Source organism: Fukomys damarensis, unplaced genomic scaffold (genome assembly GCF_012274545.1).
Source record: "Fukomys damarensis isolate Sample0158 unplaced genomic scaffold, DMR_v1.0_HiC HiC_scaffold_24, whole genome shotgun sequence".
NCBI classification, from domain to species: Eukaryota; Metazoa; Chordata; class Mammalia; order Rodentia; family Bathyergidae; genus Fukomys; species Fukomys damarensis.
The window spans coordinates 14,339,017-14,365,315 of NW_022900936.1; the positions used below are offsets into that span (position 1 = coordinate 14,339,017).

At 40.6% G+C, this 26,299-nt stretch overlaps 1 long non-coding RNA gene across 2 annotated transcripts in view; it reads left to right on the forward strand.

Moving 5' to 3' along the window:
* The first annotated feature begins 279 nt into the window (after window positions 1–279).
* The window catches only part of LOC104851410, a 148,829-nt gene continuing 122,809 nt past the window's right edge, over window positions 280–26,299 (forward strand). For both annotated transcript variants that reach the window (XR_002024851.2, XR_004518771.1), the window contains exon 1: window positions 280–345. This is a non-coding gene — a long non-coding RNA (uncharacterized LOC104851410). The remainder of the gene's footprint in view (window positions 346–26,299) is intronic.

Consider the following 26,299-nt stretch of genomic DNA (forward strand, 5'->3'; position numbering starts at 1 on the left):
GCACCTATCATATCTGCTAAACTGCAGCTTGGTGTGTCTCCAAAAAAGCATGGTCATACTCATCAACCCTCTCCCTTGTGTGGTGACATAGCTCCCTCTCTTGACACCCTGTGTGTTAGACTTCACCACTCCCCTGACACTTCAGTTTGAAGTTACTGGGCTGCCCTCATTTTCCGATGAGGAACCTGGGTCTCAGAAAGTTCAAATGATTCGCCCAGTGTCACACAATGGTGAATGATGGAGTTTTCTTGTTTGCCACATACCAGGGATGTCCCAGAAGCAGGAAGCAGCCTTTGTTGTGAAGAAGAAGCTCTGACTTTGCCAAGGTAGAAGACTTTAGCGGAGGTAGGTGGAGTCACATGGAGGTGGCGGTTTTCTCTGGGCCCCCCTGGTGCGCCGAGCCGGAATCAGCAAACCGGCTGTCAGTAGTGACTCACATGGGACAAAGAGTCTCCTGAATCTTTGCCCTGCTGCCTTTTCCAATTCACCCTGGACTCTTGGACAAAGCACACACTCACTCCAGGGATTATTTTTTTCTCACTCAACCAATTTCCACCATCCTTCCAACCCTGACACTATTAGATGGTGACATAGGATTTCATTTTTATGTTGGGCTGGATATAAAGGAGCAGAGTGGAACGCAGTCTCAGTTATTTTTTAATGCAGACAGTGGTTTTCATAGCCGTGCTATATCAATCAGGAAAGATTTTCACAATTTCCACGGCCATGGTCCTTGTCTCTGTGTGTGTGTGTGTGTGTGTGTGTGTGTGTGTGTGTGTGTGTGTAGAGTAAACTATGGCGGGAATATTGAGGGAAATGGCTAATTAGGGCTCATAATGGTAAGGGCTGGGAAAGGTAATGTGCTAAAGGTGATGTCTTCAGGAGAAACATACAGGTTTCCTCTCATCTTGTGTGAGTTTTTGCAGCTTCTCAGCTATTTGAAGCCAATGTCCTTTCCTAGGACAAGCTAAGATATTCTCTTTTACCCCAGGATGAGTCTCAAATTATTCTTGGTGTAAGGAATACACCATGTTAGAGGTTTTATTTTTAATGAGCAGAGACTGAAAACCCAACTGGGGGCAGATCGTGATGTTTCTTTTCCTGCCAGAGGGGTCCTTGGGCTCCATTCTCCAAGGTTGGGCTCCACGCTCTTCTTTTTAAATTTTTTTCACTTATTCATTTTTTTACTTTTAGTAAAAGTTTTATTTTTAAAAGTGTTTCAGAATAACAGAAGAGTTGTAAGGATTATAAAAAGAGTTCTTAAATACCACCCACCAGTTTCTTGGATTCCTAAACCATCTTACATTAATCAGTGTGCTACATCTGTCATAAGTAATAAGCCAGTGTCTCTACTTTGTTACTACTGAAAGCTATCACTTGATGACTTCCTTACACTTTACTCATGTCATCTTTCTGTTCCAGGATCTTGTCCAGCACATCTTACTCCATTTAATTGATATGTATATCTCGAATGCTCCTTGGCTTCGATGCGTTTGACTCTGAGGATTATCAGAGAGGCATTTTGTGGGATAACTAATCCTGAGCTGGTGGTATTTTTTCCCCCTCTCTTTCTTGTGATTAAACTTGAGTTTTTCACTTTTTAATAGAAAGGCCACAGAGGCCAGGTGTCCTTGTGAACACATGCTGACAGAGGTCCTGGCTGCGCTGTGACAGAACTGTGGATGTAAACCACAGTCACCCATCCGCAGGGTGTCGGCCGGTTTTCCTCCTTCCTCCCTGCACCCAAGGCCTCATGCTCTGCTCCAGGGTGGGGAACTACATAAATTGTTTGGAATTCGTCTGCAGGGGAAATTTGTCTGTTCTTCGCCATTTATTATTTATTTACCACTCATTTATACACATATGAATCCCCAGTCATTTATTTTATACTTTGTGATAAGAATCCCAAAAGATTTTGTTTATTTTGCCCTTCAAATTCTTCCAAATTTGGCCATTGGGAACTCTTTCCATTGGTGCTTGTGTTCTTTCCCGTTCGCACTGAGGTGGGGATTTTATTTTGCCTTGTTTTCAGCACTTCCTCACTTTCTGGCATGACAAGTACGATCCAGGCTTGACTTGCTTCTACCTTGCTCCAACCCTCGATCAGGCTTTTGTTTAAAAATCTAAGAGTCCCCATAAGGTCTCAGCAGAGTTCTTCAGAGCGAAAGCTTTTAATTTTTCATCATTTTTTTCTTTCATGAATTATGACTTGGGGATTGTATGTAAAAAGTCATCACCTTATTCAAAGATCACATCACTTTTACTCCTGCATTTTCTTACAGGAGTTTTATAGTTTTTAAATTGTGCACTAAAGTCTTTATTTCTTTTTTATTTTTATCTTTATTCATTTTGTTGGTACATTTTTAGGTGTACAGTGCAGTTACATTCGTCACTGGGATTTTGTACCTTTATATGACAGATCTTGGCTCTCATTTTCCCCCATACCCTAGCCCTCCCTTCTCCCCTCCCCTCCCATTTACAAAGACTTTGTTTCCATTTTTTCCTTTTCACATATTTTTTCTTTCCCCTTTTTATCTTTCCCCTACCTCTCCCACTTCCTCTATGTTTTAGACCTTTTCTTCCTATTACACAAAAGCAATTATACATTTTGATCCTTATTTACACTTTTAGTTTTTCACACCAGAGAAACTGTTTGGTATTTCCACATGTGGGACTTATTCATTAAGAGTATGGCCTCTTTTGTGTAAGGAGTAATGTCTGCGATAAGGTTTATATGGACTTCCAACTTTATTCCAATCTGCATCATTCTAATTTGCTGCCCTGTTTTAGACCTTATATCTTCCCTTCAAAGCTTCTGCTCCTTATTTTCCTTAGTCCTCCTCTTTTATTCAGTCTGCTACATGAACCTTCTTGTCCTTTCTTTAACGTAGTTCTGTAAAACGTATCAGTGCCTATGACAATGGAGACAAGGGAGAGCAAGCAGCAAGCTGGTCTACAGTTTTCCTAAGGATTCTCATGGACCTAACAATAAATTGAAAAGATACTCATAGAGGAACTGAGGTAGCAAGAGAATAAAGAACTTAGTCTGGGTTAAGTGCCAGAGGTAACCTAGAGAACACTGTTCAGATCACCGCATTTGTCCTGCAGATCCTTGACCCAGTGAGATGGTTCCTTCCTCTGGACAATATTGGCAAACCATGACTTGTGCTCAAATCTTGCCGCTCACCCATTCTTGCAATTAAAGTTTAGAAATATTTGAGGGTCATTATTTTTAAAAATTTCATAACAGAGAAGTTGCAAAAGTAGTAGAAAATAATGAAAAAACAAACAAACAAAAACCAAAACTACAGACACATATTTCCCCCAGAAGTGCTAAAGAATAAGTTGCAAATGCAATGGGCTATTTATTTATGAACTGATTCTTGAAGGACATAGGTGATTAAAAAACAAAACTCAGTTGATAAGTTGAGCTAATTTACATTTCTTAGTTGGATAAAAACTTGTAAGCTGTCCCGCGAAGCTGACCAAGCTGGGCTGGAATTTGTACTTCTCCTGCGTTAGCCCCTGGAGTGCAGAGATTACAGGCATGCACCGCCGTGACTGGCTACATCTTTCTTTTTAGAGTAATAGTCCCCAACTATTTTTGACCTGAGGGATTGGGTTTTGTGGAAGATGATTTTGTTCCACAGAACAGGAATGGGGAAGAAGACGGTTTTGGGATGATTCAGAGTAATGCCCAACCTAGATCCCTGTCATGCACAGTTCACTGTAGGGGTTTGGACTTCTGTGACAATCTAATGCCTGTGCTGATCTGAAAGGACGTGCAGCTGAGGCAGTAAGTGAGCAATGGGGAGTGCTGTAAATACAGATGAAGCTTTGTGCCCTCATCTGCTGGTCACTTCCTGCCGGTAGCATCCTGTGGCCAGGGGCTTGGGAGACCCCGCTCTTGGACAGTTGGTGTATTGTGTGCATCCATAGATTTGGAGTGGTCATTCATGCTCCAAAGAAAGAGGCTGTCCTGTGTGATCCCAGAAGCAATGATACTTTTGTCCTTGTCCGACATGCATGAAGTGATAGATCGCAGACGGGACCTGCTGCGTAACTTGTGATGTTCAGTGCAAGTTGAAAATGCTGGGCTCTTGTTAGAAAGACAGCAAGAGCAAAACATCCCCCGAAAGAAACAAACAAAAACCACAACAACTAGTGAAGCATTTCAAGATAGCGACAGTGGAGCTCAGTTAAACCAAATGCAGGACCCATCAGAGTATGGGCTCCTGTGCAGTTGCTCAGGCTGCCCACCAAATCCTCCAGCTTTGGAGCTCAAAGGGTCATCAGGGCTCCTATTCCTCTATTGTGGTAGCTTCATTTTGAGAGCTAGCAATGCCAGGCTTCTCAGTAGATCACAGGAACAAGTCCAGCAAATTTTTAAAAATTCTGGCAGCCTTAGGGGGCCCCACAGGAGGGCGCTCTTCTCCCACTTGGCACGTGTTGCTGAATGGTGTCCCTGGAACAGAAGAACAGATCTGGGTCCACAAACCACTCAGCTCCAGCCTGCTCACCAGCTCTCTCGACTACCTGGAACTTATTTTTAGGTGACCTATGGTGGAGAGGATTGGCAGGGAATTTTCATGCCTGAGGGTTGGTTTCACAGGAAATGTTTCACAGTTGGATTTAATACCACTCACCTCTTGACACTGGTGTGTTGGTTTTATTCTTGTTTCCTTGCGTTAAGTGATATTCTTAGATTTTTCTTCCATTCCCCTTTCCTACCCAGTGTCAACAGTTCTCTCCTGTACCTGTTGTTGGTCCCTCATTGCTACGAGGATTCCCCGCCCCCACATCTGTTGCCCCTCTTTCTCCGAGATGAATTAATTGCTGCCACATTCTTTCCTGCCTTTTCCAGGATTTATTTTATTATATATATTTTTACTTTTATTCTTTGCTCTAATTTGATTCTCCTCCTAATTTGTAGACCTTCAATCTAAGCTTTAACTTTCTTCATGCAATCCAAAGTGACTATATAGCACAACTCATTTCTTTTTTTTTTGTTGTTGTTTTTTTTTAGTATGTTTGCAGTTCCTGTACTTTGTAGTCATCTGGGGGAGTGGGTGCATATACACATCACAGTTTGTTTCTTTTTTAAAAGTCCTGTTCCCCTCCCCTCTCAGTCTCTCCCTCCTCCTCCAGTTCCTCTGTCACTCTTTTCATTCTTGTTTATTGGTGCCTTTTAGGTATACAATAGTGACATTCATCATTGGGATCTTGTACCTTTACTGGCCTTATCTTGGTCCCCAATTCCCTGGCCTGCCTTCGTCCCCTCCTCCCTTCCCTACTTACAAAGACTTTGTTTCCATTTTTTCATTTGCTCATATTTTTTCTTTCCCCTTCTTTCCTTTCCCCTCCCCTTCCCACTTCTCCTACTCCTTTATCCCCTTTCTTCTTATTTCACATTATCAATTATACAATTTGAACCTTATTTACACTTTTAGTTTATCACACCAGAGAAACTATTTGGTATTTACACGTGTGTCCTATTTATTTCACTTAAGAGTATGGTCTCAATATGTATCCTTTAACTTTTAATGTATTTATTTTATTTTATTAATATTTTTAATCACAAGAGAAAGGCCATTTATTGTAAATATTAGCAAAAATCATGGACGTGAATTCAGTCCCACATGTTTTATAGATTTTTTTTTTGAGTCTCATTGTGCAGTTCAGACTGGCCTTGAACTCACTATGTAGCCCAAATTGACCTCAAACTCACAGCAATCCTGCCTCTACCTCCTGAGTGCTGGAATTACAGGCATGTGCCACCATGCCTGGCTGTAGAATGTTCTTTAATTAAAAGTTATGCCATTAGTAATATCTCTGCAGCATCATGCTTGAGTATTATATCTTTAATTAAAGAAGATACACCCATAGGTAAATGCTAGGGGTATATTAAGTAAGTAGGACAGGCTTGGGGAACTACAGTGTAGATGAAGCAGTTTTCTTCTCTGGGACTCAAAGCTAGAATAAGTTTGATAGCACCAGTTATCAAGTAGCTGAGGAGTGTAGATATGAATTACAGTGTTTTTACAAGCATGGGATTGAAATCTAATTATTGTCTATGCAGCTCGGATATCATGCTTACTTTGGCGTAAGAACTCATGAATATGGTTTGGGATGAAAAATGGGAAGTCCAAGGTGTTCATTGTTGGAGTATTTCCAGGGACATGACTAAAGAATTCTGCCCCATTCAAAGAACAGAAATTTGTTTTATTTTCCTGCATCATGAATCATGTAGAAGTACCCCAGTTAGGGTTTAATAAACAAAAAATACCATTGCATAATGACTGGTAGTTGTTTTGCCTTTCTGGAGATTAGATCTCAGAGCCTCATATATGTCAGGCAATGAGCTACATCTCCAGCTTGAACTGTTAGTATGTTTTGACATTCCAGCATTTTTAAAAGGCTTGGATTATCATATGATATGGAAACAGCAGTGTACCCTCTCACCTATTTTATGTATCACTTAATCTTTCATCCCCGACTTTGAGCCTCAAAGCCTTTAATTCTTACAAGTAGCAAAAAAATATGTATGTCTTACAGGACTTGACCACTGCCAAATTCAAAAGGTTCTGGTAAAATGAGTCAAAGAGACAGTTTTCTCCTAAGAAATGTTCCTGGGAGATGGTGATAAAGAATTAACTAAACTGACATTAGACAAGCCATGCTCAGCCTAGGGTTTACCAGGATCCACAAACAGCTCCTGATCACGAGGAACTCATCTGTGGGAAATGCAAACCCATAAATACTTTTTAAAGTATGAGGTAAATACCCAGATGGTGATACGATATTGTTATAGGAGCAGCCTGGTGTAACCCTAATTTAGAATATTGTGGTAATTGGTAGGATTCTGAATTTGTACCAGAATGGAGATTGCACTTATCTATGGAAAAGGGTGGAGGTGGAATAGAGGAAGGAAGGGCATGTCAGACACAAAGGGTAGTCTGAGCAAAAGGAACATGCTGAGAAAGTGTAACTGGGGGGCTGTGAAAAGCTCTGAATTGCTAGATTATTACTTTATAATAAGTTAAAAAGAGCCTGATGTGGTGATGCCACCTGTAGACTGTAATTCTAGCAATACGGCAAACAGGACGGAGAATTACAAATTTGAGGATTAAAAAAAATCTTTTTAAATTCGAGGATTTTTCACTGCCAGGAAGTCTTGTAATAAGCAATGTTCACATTATTCTTTTCTTACTCCAAGTCAGATGCGTGGGGAGCTGTTAGACTTATTTGAGATCTTTCTCTTCCTGTGCTGTGGGCACCATTCGGAAGGATCTGGATGTACTACTCCATTTAGTCATCACAAAAGCCCATTGTTGTGACCTACTACTTATTAATTAAATTCGGAAGAGGAATAAACTATACATTTGGAAAATTTGCAAGTTTCTCTAGTTAGTGGCGATGGAAAACCTAGAAGTCCAGATGATGGGTTATTCAAGGAAGAGCCAAACATAAAACCCAGGTTCTTAACTGGAAGTCCAGTGCTACCACCGCAGGTGCAGAGGGTAAAAATGAAAATCTGACCCCTCTACTTACAAATTCTAAGTCTTCAAGTAGTATCTGTGGCTCCACTGATAAATGACATTTTCAGTACTGAGGATGCACTATCTTCCTTCTTTAGAAAAACCAAATGTCCGCAAGTCTGAAAAGCCATACACCACAGACTGCTGGGAGGACCTGAATGATGGTGTCCAGCACAGCACTATCCAAGGCTCGTGTCAGCTAACAAATATAAATGCTTAGTCCCATTAGGTTTTCATGTGAATCTCCTCCAGGACACCTATACATTAACTGCACCTGTGGTAACTTCCCTCCGAGAGCTCCTCAAGTGTGTCTTCTTCTCAGTCTCTAAGCTGCAGTCCCTGCACCAAGATCGGCGTTGCTTTGCTGATCTCTGACAGTGCTTGCTGTTCGTCACAGGGCCTGGTCATCTCCATGGCAAAAGTCTTTAGTCATTCATACCTGTTTCCATCTGCTGCCTCAGTCTCTCTCTGCAGCTGTAGGGACCTTCATAGCAGAGCTGATTGAGCCCTTTAGCTTACCCCTTTTGGCTAAATGTGGGGCCCATGGCATTCAATATTTCAGGTTAAAAATATTAAATACACATGGAAGTCTTAAGCAACAAAAAGTAGTTTGTTTATGTCATATGTTCAGCTACAGAAACCAATCTGAAGTAGGATTTTTAAAAACTTCCGGAATCCACCACTTGTTCTCCTTCCTCAGACTTGACTCCCCTCCTGGGGTCTCAGCAGTTCTAAGCTCTTTTTCCCAATACTGAAGAATATTATTTCCATAATTTCATATAAAATTCTTCATGTTTCTTCTGATTGGATTTTTTTTTTTTTTTTTTTTTTTTTTTTTGTTTTATGTTTTTTTTTTTTTTTTTTTTTGTACTGAGGATCAAACTTGGGACCTTGCACTTGCAAGGCAGGTGGCGCTGATTGAACTTTTTAAAATGATTTCTTTATAACCAACCGGTGTAACCATGGAAACAACTGTCCTTATTTGGGTTAAACCAAGCAGAATCCACCTCTGAAACTACACATTTGAGGTCTTGGGTCGAGGGTGGAGGTGTTCTTCCAACATGATCTAGAATGTTCCTACCAAAAAGTGAGAGCAAGAGATCACGACAATGAGTTACTACAGAGTTCCATCCATCCTTAGGCTTAGATGTCCATGTCCCTTCCACTGCTAAGAGGAAGTGTTGTGTAAATCATCACACAATACAGTACCAGCTTCGGCTCAGCTTCCATTCTTTGTTACAACTCCAGTTTAAAAATTTGGGGTGTAAATCACATCTCACTTAGATCTACGTCTAAATGATTCAGTCTGAGTTCAGTTCGTCTCTAATATCCCTGATATGAACACTGTTCTTGACTATCACTGTTAACAACCTACATGAACTTTGTATCTACTTGTGATGAGATATCTTTTTGTTAATCAGCGCAGGTATGTCTAACTTTGATAACTTTTTTACGTACATGGCCTAATTCATTGAGCAAAACAGACAGCAGTTGCTGGGCTCCGATTCTGTTACTGCCCGTACTGGGCCCCAGTGGGTCAGCTGGGGTAATGATGTCAGCTCTGGGGGTGTTGGAGAAAGAGTGAGCCGCTTGCTGCAGAGAGCAGCCCTCTCCGAGTCAGGAGTGCTGTCACATGGAGACAGGTTCTCAGAATCTGCATTGCCCAAGATCTCTGTCAGACCTGCGAGCAGCGACGCTTCGTTCTGGCCCTCCAGAGATAACCTGCTCTCTCCAGGGCTCCCCAAGTCCTCGATGAGCGCGACGAAGGAGGCGTCCATGTAGCTCTGCATGGTCCTCAGCAGTGTCTCATCCTTCAGTATGCACTCCTCCATTCCTAGGTCTTCGTCTCTCCGAGATGGACGGAGCTGAGATAGATTGATACAGCCAGCGTCGTCCCCCTCCTCCACCACCAGACCGGAGCTGTGGCTCAGGTCTTCTCAGCCAGCCCCGACTCCCCCAGCCATCCGGTGTGCACTTCTCTTGGCTTCCTCCCTCTCCCGCCGCGTCCACGTGTCTTAATGTATTTATTTATACTTCCTTGACGTACTTCCCTTGTGGTCTTACGTGTTCACTGTGTCCTTCTACCTCTAGACAACACACTCCCGGTGGACAAGTTCTTTGCTTTGTCTTTGGTTCTCAGTGCTTCACCAAGGGTTTAATGCTTTTTAAAGTCTGTAAATAGGGAAGGGTGGAGGGTGTGAAGGGAAGGCAGGGTTATGGAGCAAAAATAAGAACCAAGATACCTCATGTAAAAGTACAAGATCCCAGTGATGAATGTAACTGTACTGTAAGCCTAAAAGCACCAAAAGGGATTTAGCAAGGTGGTTCCACAGCCTGTCTCATTCTTGTTGCTATTATTGATTTTAGCTCCTGTTGGACATATAATGTTTACCTTAAATGAGTGTGTTAGATTTCTGTACAGGACCTATCTTTGTTCTACTTATTTCTCCTTCCCTTCCATGTCAGCCCTCACATTTTTTCCTTGGATCTTGTTCCTACTGCAAGAGATCCATCTCCTAGTCTCCTATCCACCCTTCATTATTCTCTTTGTTTGTACTTTGCCTCACTCAGATAAGAGATAATGATATGGTATTTAAGCTGGTGTGTCTTGTTTATTTCACTCAACATTATATTTTCCTACAAATGTCTCAAATCTGTCGTTCTTTATAGCACAGTAGTATTCCACATATACAGATACCACAGTTTAAAAAAAAATCCAGTCATCTGTTGATGATACTCAGGCTGTTTCCAGTATTTAGCTGTTAGGAGTTGATAGCACAACCCATTCTTTTTTCTTTTTCTTTTCTTTTCATTGAGTTTATTGGTACAGTCTAGGTATACAATACAGTTACATTCATCTTTGGGATTCTGTACCTTTATATAATAGGTCTTGATTCTCATTTTTCCCCCTTGTCCCTGCCCTCCCTTTACCCCTCCTCCCCTCCCCATTTACAAACACTTTATTTCCATTTTTTCAGTTTCTCATGTTTTTTCCTCTCACTTATTACCATTTCTCCACCCTTCCCACTTTCCCTACACCTTTAGCCCTTTACTTCCTATTTTCAACATCTCCTGTTCTGTTGTTTCCCTGACCTTCTATTTAATCCTCCATCTCACTTAGATTGCTGAAGGGTCAGGAAAAGTAACCATAGTCTGAGTGGTTTAGTTCCTTCATCTTCTGTTTTAGGGCCACATTCTAGTTGTATTTATCCTCCCATCTTATTATAATCTTGCTTTATTCCTATGTCCACCTGTGCATACCGCTGAGAGGAAAATCACCTGTTATACATCTCTTACCACTAAAGTAAAAAAGAATTGTAGTACTGAGAACAAAAATCTTAAGTGAATCTCAAAGCAATATTGAATTGGTAAGAACAACTGAGATCTTTACTGCCTTTATTGAAAATAGGACAGGATGGAGAAATTCATTCATTTTGTAAGCTACATTTGTTGCCTTTCCTATACTTACATTTGCTTTTTCACAGCCACAGGAAGCTCATGAACAAATCTTCTTTCTGCTTGCCCTTCTTACCTCTCTCCTCCATGGAAATCTCCTCTGGCCTCTTGCTTACTTTTATCCTAGTCCTTTCTCCTTTTCACCCATTGCTCTGCGATACCAAACCAACTCAGTCGTCTTCTGGTTCTGTAGCCCATAGGAAATTTTCTCATCTTGTTGTATCAGTTATCTGTTGCTGTGTAACAAGTGAACTTGTCACTTACTGTCTTTAGGCAGCAGTGGTTCTGTTTTACACCTTACCAACCGTGATGCGTTTTCCTTTGTTAGCTTCACCTGGACTCACTCATGCATCTGCGTTTGGCCAGGGGATTGTTAAGGTTTTATTTCCCCTTCTCTTTCCTCTCACTCCTTGCATTTTTTCCCCTCTAAAACTCATGTTGGAAAAAATTAATACATGTTTGTATTGCTTGTGTAAATTTGGTACATGTATATAACACATCTTAATCATCTCTTGATCCCCTTCCTATCTGAGAAAAATCTATCTCCCTACTCCTCTTACCTTTTATTTTTCTCTTTATTTATAACTCGGGTTTCAAATAAAAGAAACCATGCGATATTTAAGTTGTGTGTATGATTTATTTCATTTAACCTTCTCGTCTCAAGTTGCATCTGTTTCCAACAAATGACTCAAGTTTATCCTTCTTTATGTTCCATCTATTTTTTTTTTTTTTTTTGTATCTGGGATCGAACTCAGGACCTTGCAGGCACAGTGCCACGGAGCTAAATCCTTGGCTATCCTTCTTCATGGTGGAGGAAATTTAATTGCCAAAGTGGCAACCTTGGAAGTTGAGGCCTTTCGGAGAGATTAGGTCAGGAGGGCTTTTCCTTCCTGCTGGATTAAGGCCGTTTCATTGGAGTCAGTTGGCCCATGTGAGAGTGAGTTACCGGAAAACTGGGTTCGGCTTCCTCGGCTTTCTCTTGCCCTCGCCTGCTCATTTGTTCCTTGTGCTCACTTTTCGCAGAATGCCTCTGCGATGTTTTGATGCAGCAAGAGGCTCTCACCAAATGCTGGCACCTTGATCTTGGACTTCTCAGCTTCCAGAACTGTGGGAAAGAAACTTTTTTCTTTGAAAATTGTCAAGCCCGTGGAGTTATATTATAGCTAAGGAAAATGTATTCTCTGGGTTCTGGGCTGCTGCTGCTATTAATCCAGTCTAGCATTTGGGGGATGGGGCAAGCAGGAATGAGGATTATCCTGAACAATTGTTTTTTCATGGAAACAAACTGCAATTTGTTTTTGCTTAATTTCTTCCCCTTTTCTCCCATATTATGAAATATTCTTACAAGTACATGAGAAGATGCCAACTGGCTTCATTGCCTGTTTTCCAAACACACTAGATTTTTATCTCTGCAGGCTCTTGAACTGCTCTTATGCACGTGCACTGGACCCGGACAGTGCCTTCCAAATAGCCTGAAAGCCCCACGATTGAGTGGTCTGGCCTAATGTGATATCCCTAATACTGCGTGGCAAAGCATTTTGGTATCTGAAATGTCTAAAAAAACATTCTAGATGCATTTATGCAAGATTAGCAATGTGCCTACTGAAACTCAGTGTAAGAATCATTCAGTATATGCCATAGAAAAGATGGTGACACTGAAATATTGTATTTGCAGTGACTGATGGAATATAAGTTATAGGGGAATTATTTAGTATAAATAAATGATAGCAGTTGTCTATCCTTTTTTGTAGGATAGGACTTGAACACAAGGTCTTCACTGTGAAATCTCTTTAATTTTTTTTTTTTTTTTTAATTTTGAGGCAGGGTATCACAGAGTTGTTAAGTTGCTTGGGCTAGGCTTTGACTTTGTGATTCTCCTGCTTCAGCCTCCCAGCATGCTGGGATTACAGGTGTGCACCACTACACACAGCAGTCACATCTATCCTAAATACTCTTTTTGAGGAATTCTTTCCAAATCAAAATGTCGCCTGGATTCTGAAGGAGACTTCCGCGTGTGTTGTTGCTAGAGGGTGTCTTAGTTTCTTATTACCTTAATTTTATGTTAAAATGTAACAAGTTTGCTTTCCTTTCTGTAGTAGACAGTTCATTACTACCACTGACTTGCCCCCAAAGGACAAGTGTTTTGGGGCCAGAAGTCTGAGTTTGCAGAGCTGTTCTACTTACTGGCTTAACTATTTGGTCCAAGGCACTTTTCTTCTCTGTAATTGTACTAAGTGACATCTAACTCAAAAGATTCTTTGAGGAATCAAGTACAATGACACGCATTTAAAGTGCTTTAATTTTATTGGGATAGATAGAGAGTTTACTGAGAGCATTAATACATGGAATAGGGCAGAGAAAGCAAATTTTAAAAGATTTTACCAGAAGTAAAGGTACATGGCTAAAGACTGATGAAAGAGGAAAAACTGGGTCCTTGTTATATGACTGATCTTCCTGTGCCAATGTCTTCAAGAGTTCTGCCTCATTTATCTTCCAGCAAATTTAGATCTTTAATCTACTTGGATTTAAGTTTAGTGCATGGTGAAAGATAAGAGTCTAGTTTTAATCTTTGGCAGGTTGAAATCCAGTTTTTCCAACAGTTTATTAAAGAGGCTATCTTTCCTCCAGTGAGGATGGTTGGCTCCTTTGTCAAAGATGAGGTAGCTGAGTACATCTGGAGTTGTTTCTGTATCTTCCAATCTATTCCACTGATCCTCAGGTCTGTTTCTTTGCCAGTACCATGCTGTTTTTTTTTTATCACAGTGGCTTTGTAGTATAGTTTAAAATTGGGAATTGTTATATCCACTGCCATGTCTCTCTTGCCTGTGGTGGCTTTTGCTATTCTAGGTCTTTTCTGGTTCCAAATGAATGTTTGGATTATTTTTTCTAGTTCTGTGAAATATACTGTTGGAATTTCAATCGGCATTATATTGAATCTGTATAGCAGTTTTGAAAGTATGGCCATTTTCACTATGTTGATTCTTCCTACCCAGAAGTAGGAGATGTCTTTCCATTTTCTTATATCCTCTTCGATCTCTTTTTTCAGAGTGCTGTAGTTTTCAGTGTAGAGGTCTTTTGCTTCTTTCATTAGATTGATTCCTAGATACTTCATTTTTTTTTTGATGCTATTGTGAAAGGAATTGTTTCCCTAATTTCTCTCTCAGTCAGATCTGCCTGTATAAGAACATGGCTGGTAATTGGAAAATGAAAATTAAAACAATTCTCAGATTCCATCTCACTCCAGAAAGAATGGCTATTATAAAAAAATCAACCAATAACAAATGCTGGCAGAACTGTGGGGAAAAGGAACCTTGCTCCACTCCTGTGGGTGTGTAGGCTGGTGCAACGACTGTGGAAATCAGTGTGGAGATACTTCAAAAAAACTAGGATTAGAGGTCCCATTTGACCCAGCTGTTCCCCTTCTAGGTATCTTCCTGAAAGAATTAAAATCATCATACCACAGCTATTTGTCCACACCCTTGTTTATAGTGGCACAGTTTATAATAGCTAACTCTTGGAAACAGCCAATGAATAGATAAAGAAGATGTGGGTTTTTTTTTATACAATGGAGTATTACTCTGCCATAAAGAAAGATAAACTAGAGACATTTATAGCTAAATAAGTGTACCTTGAAACCATACTCAAGTGAGAAAATGCAGGCACACATGTTTATATACTGCTTTGTTTCTCTGGTGTGAGAAACTGAAAGTGGAACTAAGGACTGAATCATATAATAGATATTGGAGAATGGGAAGAAAATGTTCAAATAGGAAGGAGAATGAGGGAGGAGGGAGGGAGAAAGGAAGGAAGGAGCAAAAAAGGTGAAAAATAGAAGGAAAAAATGGAAACAAAGCTTTTTAAGGAGGGGAGGTGACTTGTGAGGAGGGGAGAATGGGAAAAGGGGGGTGAGATATACCATGTTCAGGTGCAAATCCCCTAGGATGAGTGTTATCATTATGTATGCCTAAAATGTACAAACAAATGTTTGGCTATAAAAAAGAAAACCCCAGGGGGAAAAAAATTACAGTGCAGTGTGAAGTTAAAATGCTTTGTAGTTTAGCCACCAGGTGGCGCTGAGAGCCCAAGTCAGCTCAGTTGTGACATCAGGGAGTGAGTGGTAGGCTGGGTGGGTAGAGTTTGGAATGCATAGTTGAGAAATTCATCCCTTGCTAGAATAACAAGGTCCATATATAATTCTGGGCAGTGAAAAAAAATGCCAGGTATTTTCTTGTGTCCTCTTGAGCTGTGGAGAACACTTACGAAAACTGTGCCAATGGTTAGAATTTACTTGACTCAGTTAATAGGTTAGGTCTTAGAAATGTAAGAATTAGCCATACACACACACACACACACACACACACACACACGCACGCGCACACACACGTATGTGTGTGTGTGTGTGTATATACATATATATATATATATATATATGTATATATACACACACATACATACAATGTTTGGTGTAGTATACTTCTTGTTAGGATATATATTTTATTTCTGTCTTTTCTTGTTTTTCCCTCATCCAGTCCATTAATAGATCAACCAGTCCTTTCATCACAAAAGTGGCACTGCATTTACTGTATTTTGTCATGCTAGTTACCACCCAGTCCCCATTTTCATCACATTATACCTGGGTGGGCAGTGCTTATTGTTTGTGGGATAGTTACACAAGAAGGATGGCTTGCTCTGTCTAATGCTTGGCAACCTGTTCTCTTCCTAAGTGCTAGGTAACTCTTTCCAAGTGCCAGGTAAAGATGAAGGTGATCCCTGAGAAAAATCTATCCAACATCTTACTATTAAAGACATTTCACCTGTTGCATTTAGTCCCCCAGTCCCTGTGGTGGAGACCGTGAGTTACAGCAACCTGTGATGGACAGCAGATGCCTTCACTGAAGTCCGGGACAAAGAGCTTTTGAGTTACTGAAGAAGAAAGACTAACTCTGAGGTGATGCACTTCGAGCTTGTGTGTCACTGTGTCTGACAGCCAGAAAAGGACAGTTCTTTAACATGTCACTACATTAGGCCTAAGCCTTGCCTGCTTCTAGAAAAATCCATCTGTCTGTGCCTTTGGCAAATGTGCAGAAGGGACATTTCTCCTCTTCTGTAGATTCTCCTGCTCTGTGGTGCAGAGTTTCTCATCTTGGGAGAGCCCATTGCCTGTGACGATGGATGCCTTTGATGGTTTCACACTGATGTTTCCAAAGCCATGCACTTCTCATCTCTGTGTGCGTGCACACTACTCTCTCTGTGGAGACCACTCCATTCTCCCTGTCCAACCCTACCTACTCTTAAGGAACCAGGTGAAGCTGTCACTGTCCTCAGGAAGCCTTTGCCAGTCCTCACCAGCAAATTAATTTCTTCTTTGTCCCTTCCTCCTTAGCTTGCATTTTACCTCATCTAAAGCATGGATCAGTTGGAAACTGGGTAAAGAAGATGTGGTTTTTCTATAAAATGAAATACTACTCAGCCATAAAGAATGAGAAATTAGATTCATTCATAGGAAAATGGGTACATATTGAGGGTATACTCCTAAGTGAAATAAATAAGTGTAAATACCGAATAGTTTCTCTGATGTGAAAAACTATAATAGTACATAAGATCCTAATGAGATAATCGACAATGTGAAATAGGAAGAAAAGGGCTAAAGGTGTAGGGAAAGTGGGAAGGGTAGAGAAAAGCTAATAAGGGAAAGGAAAAAAATAGAAAATGAGAAAATGGAAATAAAATGTTTGTAAATGGGGAAGGGAGGAGGGGGTGAAGGGAGGGCAGGAACGGGAAAAAATGAGAACCAAGAACTGTCGTGTAAAGGTACAAGATCCCAATGATGAATGTAACTGTACTGTATCCCTAAAGTGTACCAATATACTTGATGAGAAGGAAAAAAAAAAAAAAAAAAGCATGGATCAGTTTGCTCAGCCCAGAGCAGCTCATTTTCAAGAAAGGTGCCAACTCTTTCCTCATTGCAAGTGCATTAAGAACAAGGACAATTACTTATTTGACCTTATATTCCCTGCAGGGCCTAGTGAAATGACTTGTGTATAAGAGGTTCTCAATAATGATTTGCTGAATTAAATCAGGTTACGTTTGATAAATGTTTGCACAAGAGAGCATTGCCTTACATGGCTTTAACAGTGACAGCAAACTGCTAAGCTAAAAATAGAGCAGCAACAAGAACAGAAGCTGAAGGGTTACTTCTTGCAGTAAGGTTGTATCACTGGGATTTTTGGAAAGCTTTTCAGAATTTCCTCTTCCTGAAGACCCTGCGTTCTAGCATTTTGCCCACATGCTAAAAGGAATCAGAATAGACTCTGATAAAACAGAATATTTTTAGGCATTGTAATCAGCTTGCTCTGCCAAATTCCTGGCCTTTGGTATGTGGTGCTGAGCAACATCAGATGCTCACACGGGCACATGCTGACATTTACAGGGCAGGACATGGGCTCTGCCAAGTTCAGAAACAATGACCTCTTTTTCATTGGCCAGAACATCCTCCCATGCATCTGTGTGTCTGCGCCTGGAAGAGCCCACAGGCTGCTGGTCCTGACTGCATTTCTTGTTTTTAAATCTATAATTGATGAATTTTAACTGTGTATACATAGGGAGTACAATATACTACACTCGATCTTGGCCAAAAGGCTGAGAAGCGATGTAGGGCGTACAATGTAATGTTACAGTCTAGGTACACGTGACAAAGATTCAGTCAAGCTCAGTAGCATATCTGTCACCTCTCTAATTTATCATTTTTTTGATGTGGTGAAAATGTTAAAAATCTATTTTATCTGCCTGCCTTGCAAGTGCAAGGCATTCGTTCCCAGGTACCTGAAAAAAAAATCTATTTTAGCACCCCTGGAATATATTTTTACCTGGGGTCACCAAGCAGCCCAACGGATCACTAAAACATTCCTCCAGGCCACCTGAAACACTGCACTCTTTAAGAAAATCTTTCCTTCCCTTTTTGCCCTCTCTTCAGAGGCCTTTTGTTGCTGCTTTTCTAGGAGATAGACGTTTTAGATCCAACATGTAAATTAGATCGTGAATTTCTACTCCTTTCTTCCCTTTTACACTTGACCGGGAAGATAAAAACTCCGTACCATAGAGGAAGGTGGTCTTTCACCTTGGGGATCCATAAGGCTCCACTATTTTATTTTTACTCCATTAAAAAAAAAAACCCAGACTATATTTAGTAATCACTGGAATTCTACTGACTTTTAAATGGAGGAGCATTGGCACCTACCAGCTTTCTTATTGCTGGACAAAATATTTGGCACCTGCTTAAAGGAGGAGAGGTTTATTTAGCTTACAGTTTTAAGTGGGTTCAGTTCATGGTTGGCTGGCTCCAAGGCAGAAATGCCGTGGCATCTCCATATTGATTTCCACAGTGGTTGCACCAGTCTGCACTCCACCAATGAAGAAGGGTTCCTTTCTCCCCACAACCCCGCCAGCATTTGTTATTGGTCAATTTCTGAATAGCAGCCATTCTTTCTGGGGTGAGGTGGAATCTCAGCGTTGTTTTCAAGGTATAAGATCCCAATGATGAATGTACCAATAAGTGGACCTAAAATGTACCAAGAAACTTAATGGAAAAATAAAGAAAAGAAATGCCACAGAGGAAGAACATCACAGAACAAAGCTGCTCACCTCATGGCAGCAGAGAGAGAGAGAGGAGAGGGAGAGGGAGAGGGAGGGAGAGAAGGAGATGGAGAGGGGAAGATGTCCTGCAAAGGCATTCTTCCAGTAACACACTTTGTCCCACCAGGCCTTCCCTCTTAAGAACACATTTGGCTATGAACTCATCCGCGGATCTATCCATGGCTGGGTAGAGCACTCCATGGCCCAATCATGTCCCAAAGCCCTGCGCCTCCTGACGTGGATCCAGGGCATTGTGCACCTGTGTGGTGAGTGGGCATCAGGATCCACAGCCAGGGAGGAGGGTCGGTCTTTAGATCATGCAGGCACCCATGTCTGACTGAAACATGTACTCTAGGATGGGGGAAGAAAGCATATGTATACAGCAAGGATAATAACTTTTAAGACATTGCTATGGAACTAGCTTCTGTTTCTCTGTGTCTAAAGTATGTTGGAAACCAGGCTCACATACACACATAAATTAAAACACCATATAAGAACTTTAGCCTGGGGCAGTGGCATATACCTATACTTCCAGCAGTCTGGGAGGCTGAGGCAGGAGGATCACGTGTGTATGCCCAGCCTGGGATATTTAAGTTACTTAGCCAGACTCTATCTTCAAATACAAAATGAAAAGGGCTGGAGCTGTAGCTTAGTGCAAAGGCCCTGGTTTCATCCGTTAGTGTCACCAGAAAAAGGATTTATGTGTACAGCTGGGGCATGATCAGTCCAAAGGATGGATTTGCAGAAAAAGTAGCAGTTTGGTTTTGTTTGGTTGTAATCTTTTGAATTATCTTAAGAATCAAGTGATTCACTCTTTAGTTGTTAAGATGACCAGATAACCAGACTGATGACAGTACCTCTGCGTATTTTGATTTTCTGTAACAACAGCCTTTTCCTCTCACTTTGAGACCAACCAGCCTATTTACAAGTAACAGGAAGTGTTTCTAGGCTTAACTGAAATCATCTAATTATAGAGGTTTTAAAATTTGAATGGGGCCAGCAACTAACCCAGCTGTTTCTGGACTAAGAGAAAGTGTCTCATGTTCTGCTCAATTTATCTCTAATTCTGTTTGCAGACTGAAGCTTTTTTCTTTTTGTTTAGCAAATCTCTTGCTCCTGGTAATCCTGGTAACTCTAAGACATAGATGTCAAAAATTGGCTTTAAAACATTTTCTTGATTTAAATCTTAATTTGTAATATCTCTTCTGCCCTTAACTGATTAGACACAAAATTTCAAAAAGAAAAAGAAAATTTGGCCTACTATTCCTAGAATAATCCACGGTGGAATTTTTGGTTCTTGTGTGAATACGTATAGCCACATCAATCACATTTGAAACGATAGCTGGTTCTTTTCAAGACCATTTGGGAAGGATCCACAGACTTCAGAGGAAGCTGACAGTTTAGAGGTAGTACTGGAGGCACCCGCAGGACTTCCCTGTGCCCTGTGCTGAACTAATGTATCTCAATATGCTTTGAAGTTTTTAAATGTGGATCATTCAGAAGAGCTGGCTGGAAGGTTGTAGACCTTAACATTTTAGGGCCAACTGGTCTCCTACTGCCCCAAATCGATGATTTCATGTTTTGTAAAACAGACTGTGTGGGTTGAGGCTTGGTCCCGACACTGCTGAGCTGTGTGAATCTGGGAACATCCCCCAAGTTCTCTGAGACTTTGTTTTCTAATCGATGAAGTAGATTTGGCTTAGTGAACATCCATGGTTATTTCGGCAGTCATTAGTTTAGTCTATTAAATTGTGATGTTCTATCACTGGTCATTCAAGAGATGGGGATGAAAGCAATGCTGAGATTCCACCTCACCCCAGAAAGAGTGGCTGCTATCATAAGCAATAACCAATGCTGGTGGGGCTGTGGGGAGAAAAGAACCCTTCTCCATTGTTGGTGGGAGTGCAGACTGGTGCAACCACTGTGGAAATCAGTATGGAGATGCCTCAAAGAACTAGAATTAGAGGTTCCATTTGACCCAGATAGCCCTCTGCTGGGTGTCTTCCCAAAAGAGATAAAAGAATCGTATCACAGTGATGTATATGCACCCATTGTTATAGCAGCACAGTTTGTAATAGCTAAAACTTGGAAACAGCCTAATTGCCCATCAAGTGGAGACTGGATAAAAATGATGTGGTTTTCTATAAAATGGAGTACTACTCAGCCATAAAGAATGAGAAACTAGAAACATTTATAGCTAAATGGATGCACACTGAGGCTATACCCTTAAGTGAAATAAGGAGGATACACTTGAGTAAATACCGAATAATCTCTCTGGTATGAAAAACTAAAAGTGTAAATAAAGTTCAAATGGTATAATTGAGAGGGTGAAATAGGAAGAAAATAGCTGAAGGGGAAGTGGGAAGGGGAAGGGAAAGGAAATAAGGGAAAAGGAAAAAATGTGAAAAAATGGAAACAAAGTCTTTGTAAATAGGGAAGGGGGAAAGGGGGTGAAGGGAGGGCAGGGTAAGGGGAAAAAACAAGAACCAAAATATAAAGGTACAAGAGCCCAATGATAGACGTAACTGTATTGTTTGCTTTAAATGTACCAACAAACTTAAAGAAAAAAAAAAGAAAAAATAAACTGTGATATTCTAGATAATGGTCATGTGATAGATTAACCTTTGCCATAGAACTAAAGATGAATTATGTTAAGGGCAATTAATTTTTGCTTATTTAGAAGATTTTTCTAGACCTTTTCTATCAGATTTTCATGTATTACCCCCCTTAACCCACATATATGTCTGAATTCATACATATACTAATATGATATATTTCTTTTTTTATATTAATATTCTGTGTATCATCTTCAAACTAGTGTCTAAGAATGCAAGACATAAATCAGAAAAGTTCTTACAAAAAAGAAACAGATAATAACATAAAGCTCTTTTTTCAACAAATTAAGATAAACAAGTAGGATAAATGAGACCAAGTAGCATATGTGTTGCACTATTTTTCTTTTTTTTTTTTTTTTTTTTTTGGTACTGGGGATTGAACTCCAGTCCTTGAACTTGCGAGGCAGGTGGTAGAACCACTGAGCTAAATCCCTCACCCTGTTACACTATTTTTGAGACAATTGAATGTGTAATTTGGAGAAGTATTTGAATTTCTCCCGACTTCCTATTTATCTCTCTTCTGTTCTCATCTCTCTCTCTCTCTCTCTCTCTCTCTCTCTCTCTCTCTCTCTCTCTCTCTCTCGACAGATAGACAAGGTGTTTGAGAAACTATCTTACTTGGACAGCAGTCCTTTTCACCTTCAAGTGAACATAAGCTGTTTTTTAGTAAAGCAGTGGGCTATTCAATCAGACTAGTTCAAAAAGAATGATAAAGAATTGACTTTTGTATTTTTACAAAACTATTTGTATTTTTCAACTAGTTATTTTGGAATGTAAGCAGTTTTCTGTCCTTATAGAGATTCTGACGGTGTTTAGAAGAGAATGTCAATGTCACACAGCCAGAGAAGTGCCTCTGCATTTTGTATACGGCCTATCCTCGGTTTACGCATTCTAATTTCTTGGTGGACTTATCAGTTACAGTAATTGGCTGAAAGCTGTATCTTCCTAGATGAGACTTCAGTGTAATACTCATCTTGCTTCTGAAATTACCACCTTTCTGTGCCATGAGTAGAGATCGTGTTATAACAGCAAAACTGTCTCTAAGAGGATCATGCTATAAAGATCAAGTTTAGAGTTGCCCAGGGATTAACAATATGGTTATTCACGCTTCTTGACTGAAATCTTAAACCTTTTAAAAGGTTACCTGCTTGTTAGAAATTTTGTGTGGATTGTTGGCTGTGTCTTTTATGCCAAAAAAAAAGTTTGTGCTTTCAGATGATCTTAGAATGCACTTTGGGAACAGGCACCTTGGATCCTTGGACCTTGATCTGGTTGCTTGAACTTTCTGTACCTCAGTTTCCTCCTCTAAAACCTCAGATAGTAATAGTACCTCTCTCTTGCATTCTGTGAGCATTAAATGAGTTGATTCAAATGTTGAGCTGTGACTGGGACATGTAAAACACCACAGAAATTCGGCTATTACGAGGTTGTATTATTATCTTCACTGTTGAGAAGAGAATTGTCCTCTTGGTTTCAATGGTGGTACAAACTCCAAGGGTTTTAGATTTCCAAGGTATCCTATAGAGTTTGCAGTCTAACCTCTTGGCCAGTGTTTTCTTCTCCAACAAGAGCTGTGTTCGGAAGGAGAGCAAATTCAGAATCCGAATTCAGCTCACCACTGTTTGGCTAAGTAAATCGTGCTTCAGGAATCGAAAACATGGTATCTTCAAAGACTGATAATATCCTCAGTGGAGATCACAAAGCACGGCTGTTCAGTGCACAGTAAGATTTGCCAAGGATCTGTAGCAATTTGCTCAAAAATAGATCATTTAACAGAACACACATATTAGTAGGTTTGATAATTAAGTCAGCTGCCCTTTAAGTATTTGAAGAGAGTGAACTGGAAAATGGGAGTTCTATAAAAGTACCAAGGAACAAGGTAGGAATATTCCCAACACTTAACAGTTTCTGTCTGTGGAAAAAGGACTATCTTTATTATTGTTATTAATTATTATTATTGTTGAGCAAGAATCTGTTGACAGTTTTATTCTTTTTATCTTAACTACCATGGCACAGTATTGTAAGGGTGAAAGCCTCACAAAGGTAAGAAAAATTCCATCATGATATTAGCAAAAGTAAAGGAGAAAATGTACACAGGAAGAGACACCATTTCCCCATGGAACACCCCTGGGCATTTCCTGAAAGAGTGATATCAGCAATCTAATCAAATTGTATTTCAAGAGGTAACAGCAAGAGACAAAATTTAAAGGGATTATTAAAATAACGTTTACAAGGCTCTGAACAATTCTTGAACTCTTATTAAAACCACGAAGGAAACAACTCTTGCTTATGAGTTTCGTGAAGGACCGAGTGCACCACTGACACTTGCTCTTGCTGACTTGGTGACGGACAACCTGTCCAACAGCCAACAGTTTTTACTGTGTTTTCTACCTGTAAGAGGTCATTAGAGGCAAAGCCTAATTGACGCTGTACACACACACACAAATGGTCACTATCTTTTAGTGACCAGATGTCTTTTAAATTGCAGGTTAGCGCTACATAACTGATGGTTCTGCATGTTTCCCCAGAAAATGGAGCGTTTCTTTCCATTTTCCCATTTCTATCTCATGGAAGTTGTATCCAGAATCATTTTGACTCCTAGAGTTTTCTATAAACTGATATCACAGCAATAATTCTCAAATTGCACAAAATCATATAAAAACAACTTGAGGCCGAGAAGTGAGCCCAGGTGGTCCAAGCCTCGAAAGAGGCTTGTGTGAAGAAAAAAATTAACCTTCAAACCAAAAAATAAACCTCACTCCAATCTACGAAGTTTATTAAAGCATATATAAACCGAGGAAAAATTTGACTCCAAAGTTTTCAGAACTCTGTAACATGAAAATTCATTGCAAACCAGTACTAGGATAGGAGTACTGTGCCTAGCAGGTGACTTCATCTTCATTTCTAGATATTTCCTTTGAGGGTTGATAAGTTTTTTTTTTTTTCAAATTAAGTTTAATGTGTATGCCCAACTTTATGTAGTGGCTTGGAATATTTTAATACCATTCTATGGAAATTGCAGCTAAATCTTGCATAGTCTTAGGTCAATTCAGCAATGCCAGTGCCTGGACTTTTCCAGATAGACACGTACAGGCTCAGTGAGGTTCCACTGCTGCACTCGAGCCAAAGCATCAGGAGACAGAGCGAATCCCCCACCTGGGTCTCGCGTACAATTCTAGATCTACTCCCCTCACGTGTAGGCCTTCTCTCAGGCCGCAGCAGCTTCCCATATCTGGGTGTTAGCTTCAGTCTCCTTCCCATGCTCCCTCCCACACTGGACACATCAGCGACGCCTCTCCCCTCTGCACTTACAGCACAGCCTGCGCCCTTTAGACTTGTCCATCCTGTTGGTCGGTTGGTTTTTTTGAGACAGGGTCTCGTTGTGTTTCCAGACTGGCCTTAAACAACCTTGTAAATGGTTCTTAGTGTAGGATGAATACATATTATCCCCACTTAGTTTTGTCCTATAAAAGACAAAACATTTATAAGCTTTTATTACCTATACCTACATTATAGATGTAGTGTTCGATATTTTAATTATTCTGTTGTTTGATAGAATAGCAAAGAGAATGTTATAAGCTTTTGTGATTCTGACCTAAACGTCAGCCTTTATTGTCCTTTTCTAACCTAGCTTTAAGAACACAGCCGGAGGGGGGGATTTAGCTCAATGATTCTGCCGTCTGCCTCCCAAGCTCAAGGACCCGAGTTTGATCCCCGGTACCAGAACACAGCTGCTGTAGAACATGCGGTTACCACAAGATTCCTGAAGGTGGCAGTAGAGGACCAAGATTTGGAAAACGCGCTGCTGTTCTTGGGCACACCCAGGCTATGGTTTGAAACGTTATTATTTTCGAGAAGACGTGGGTCATGATATGTCAGGAAGGTGATCAAATGTAAATGATATCTGAGAAGCAGTAGCCTGCTGCTAATCATTTAAAACCTCAGGCAAAGTGAGAGCATTCGAGCATTAAGGGCTCCGGGAAGTGGCGCTGACGGTGAGGTGAGAGAGGGCAAGTAGCAGGAAGAAACGGTTTGGAGGGCCCGGGCCTAGGTTTTGTGTCATTTAGAGTTAGAGAGTTTGTCTAGTATGCTTGAGCCCCTGAGTTAGATCTCCATCACGGGAGGAAAATACTACAAAAGGGCTCGGGTGTGGACATCCCTTGGCCCCCTGGCCTCAGGACTCAGACCTGGGTGAGGACAGCTGCGGGAGACCCGAGCTGAGTCCTCTAGGGCCGGGCAGCGCTGGTGGCCCCCTTGTCCAAGTCTAAGGCAGTGAGCTCCCGGAACGACCTTACCCCTGCTTTACACTATAGTCCGATTCGTCAAGGGCTATGAGTACAAACCAGATTCTTTGTTTCTACTAGAAATTTTGGGGGAGTAATAAAATGAATGAAAGGAGACTTAGGAACATTGTTACAAATTTAGGTCACATTCCTTAACTAAGTGGAAAGTACCCCACGCCTACCACCAGATGGCAGAATTGCACCACACAATGCTTAAGGAGTCCCTCTCTTTAACCGCTTATATCCAGCACCTGGAATTATGCTTATAAAGACCAATGATTCTTCATTTGAACTTTTTCCATTAGTGAAGGACACCTTTTGGCCAATAGTAACCGCTGTAGGGATTCTCCCAGTCACTGTTTCGGGAAGATGGGCATCTAAAGTTGTGTTGCCTGACACTCGGTGTGTTTTATGATTCAAAATTGACCGTGGAGAGAAACAATCAGCACCTGAGTTGAAGCAAAATATGTCCACAGCTACAATGTATCAACTGTTGTGACGTTGCAAGGAAAAAGAATTTAAACTGTTTGACTTGTAACCTGTGAGATTTTCTAAAAGCATTAAATGAAATGGATATAAGATATGATTTTAAGTGGTTTGCATTTTTTAAAACAGTTTTGTTCTAAAGTGGCTCTTACTGTGGCTGAGTATCAAAAGGTGGTTATCCAAGGAAATGCCTAGAGTGAGCCTCACATGTGGCAGGAATCAATAACTGGCGGCTGTTGTTCTGTTTATTAAAAAGAAATAATAAACTGGAGGACACACACACAACTCC